At 54.0% G+C, this 2,500-nt stretch overlaps 1 pseudogene; it reads right to left on the bottom strand.

The window, feature by feature from the left end:
* The window catches only part of LOC133379111 (basic proline-rich protein-like), an 18,927-nt pseudogene that overhangs the window by 16,147 nt on the left and 280 nt on the right, over nt 1-2,500 (bottom strand).

The following is a 2,500-nucleotide window of genomic DNA, read 5'->3' on the forward strand; positions in this document are numbered from 1 at the left end:
GGTTTTGTTGGTGTTGGTGGTGTTGGTGGTGGTGTTGTTGGTGGTGGTGTTGGTGATGGTGGTGGTGGTGGTGGTGGTGGTGGTAATGGTGGTGTTTGTGTTGTTGTTGTTGTTGGTGGTGGTGGTGCTGGTGGTGGTGGTGGAGGAGGAGGTGGTGGTGGAGGTTGTAGTGATGGTGTTGGTGGTGTTGGAGGTGTTGGTGTTGCTGTTGGTGTTGTTGGTGGTGTTGCTGTTGGTGGTGGTTTTGGTGTTGGTGGTGGTTTTGGTGGTGTTGGTGTTGGTGTTTGTTGTTTTGGTGGAGGGGTTGGTGGGGTTGGTGCGGTTGGTGATGTTGTTGGTTTTGTTGTTGGTGTTGTAGGTGTTGTTGTTGTTGTTGTTGTTGGTGGTGGTGGTGGTGGTGGTGGAGGTGGTGTCGGTAGTGGTGGTGGGGATGGTGTAGGTGGTGGTGGTGGTTGTGTTGTTGGTTGTGGTGTTGGTGGTGTTGGTGTCGGTGTTGGTGGTGGTGTTGGTGTCGGTAGTTGTAGTGGTGGTGGTGATGGTGGTGGTGGTGGTGGTATCGGTGTTGGTGTTGGTGCTGGTGTTGGTGTTGGTGTTGTTGATGTTGTTGTTTTTGTTGTTGGTGTTGGTGTTGTTGTTGTTGTTGGTGGTGGTGGTGGTGGTGGAGGTGGTGGTGGTGGTGGAGGTGTCAGTAGTGGTAGTGGTGGTGGTGATGGTGTCGGTGTTGTTGTTGTTGCTGTTGGTGGTGGTGTTGTTGGTGTTGGTGGTGTCAGTGTTGGTGGTGTTTGTGGTGGTGGTGGTGTTGTCGGTCGTGGTGGTGTTGTTGGCGTCGGTAGTGGTAGTGGTGGTGGTGATGGTGTCGGTGTTGGTGGTGTCAGTGTTGTTGTTGTTCTGTTGGTGGTGTTGTAGTTGGTGGTTGTGGTGGTGTTGTTGGTGTTGTTGTTGGTGGTGGTGGTGGTGTTGGTGTTGGCGATGTTGCTGTTGTTGGTGATGTTGGTGTTGCTTTTGTTGGTGTTGTTGGTGTTGTTGGTGTTGTTGCTGTTGCTGTTTTTGCTGTTGTTGCTGTTGTTGGTGTTAGTGGTGGTGGTAGTGGCGGTGGTGGTGATGGTGTTGGTGGTTGTGTTGTTGTTGGTGGTGGTGGTGGTTGTGGTGTTGGTGTTGGTGTCGGTGGTGTTGGTGGTGTTGGTGTCGGTGTCGGTGGTGTTGGTGGTGTCGGTGTCGGTGGTGTTGGTGGTGTCGGTGTTGGTGGTGTCGGTGGTGTCAGTGGTGTCGGTGTCGGTGTCAGTGTTGTTGATGTCGGTGATGTCGGTGTCAGTGTGGCGGTGGTGGTGTCGGTGTCGGTGGTTGTGGTGGTGGTGGTGGTGGTGGTGGTGTCGGTGGTGGTGGTGGTGGTGGTGTCGGTAGTGGTAGTGGTGGTGGTGATGGTGTCGGTGTTGTTGTTGTTGTTGCTGTTGGTAGTGGTGTCGGTGTCGGTGTCGGTGTTGGTTGTGTCGGTGTCGATGGTGTCATTGTCGGTGTCAGTGTCGGTGGTGTCAGTGGTGTCAGTTTCGGTGTCAGTGTCGGTGTTGGTGGTGTCGGTGTCGGTTTCGGTAGTGTCGGTGTCGGTGCTGTCGGTGCTGTCGGTGTCGGTGCTGTCGGTGGTGGTGTCGGTGTCAGTGCTGTCGGTGATGGTGTCGGTGTCGGTGCTGTCGGTGGTGGTGACGGTGTCGGTGCTGTCGGTGGTGGTGTCCGTGTCTTTGTCCGTGTCCATGTCCGTGTCCGTGTTGGTGTTCATGGTGCTGGTGGTGGTGTCAGTGGTGGTGTTGTCGGTGTCGGTGTCGGCGGTGTCGGTGTTGTTGTTGTTGGTTGTGGTGTTGGTGGTGTTGATGGTGGTGTTGGTGTTGTTTTTGGTGGTTGTGGTGGTGGTGGTGGTGGAGGTGGTGGTATTGGTGGTGTTGATTTTGGTGTTTTTGGAGCCGTTGGTGTTGTTATTGTTGTTGTTGTTGTTGTTGTTGTTCTTGTTGGTGGTGGTGGTGTATTTGTTGTGGTGGTGGTGGTGGTTGTTGGTGGTGGTGGTGTTGTTGCTGTTGGTGTCGGTGTCGGTGGTGTTGGTGGTGTTGTTGGTGGTGTTGGTATTGTTGTTAGTGGTGGTGGTGGTGGTGGTGGTGTTGATGGTGTTGGTGGTGTTGGTGGTGGTGGTGGTGTTGGTGGTGGTGGTGTCAGTGTTGTTGTCGGTGGTGGTGGTGGTGGTAGTGTTGTTGTTGTCGTTGTTTTTGGTGGTGGTGTTGGTGGTGGAGGTGGTGGTGTTGGTGGTGTTGGTTTTGGTGTTTTTGGAGGTGTTGGTGGTGTTGGTGTTGTTGTTCGTGGTGATGTTGGTGTTGGTGTTGGTGGTGGTGGTTGTGTTGTTGTTGTTGTTGGTGGTGGTGGTGGTGGTGGTGATGGTGGTGGTGGTGTTGTTGTTGTTGTTGGTGGTGGTGGTGGTGGTGTAGGTGTTGGTGGTGTCGGTTTCGGTGGTGTCATTGTC

This window comes from Rhineura floridana, chromosome 3 (genome assembly GCF_030035675.1).
Source record: "Rhineura floridana isolate rRhiFlo1 chromosome 3, rRhiFlo1.hap2, whole genome shotgun sequence".
In the NCBI taxonomy this organism is placed as follows: domain Eukaryota; kingdom Metazoa; phylum Chordata; class Lepidosauria; order Squamata; family Rhineuridae; genus Rhineura; species Rhineura floridana.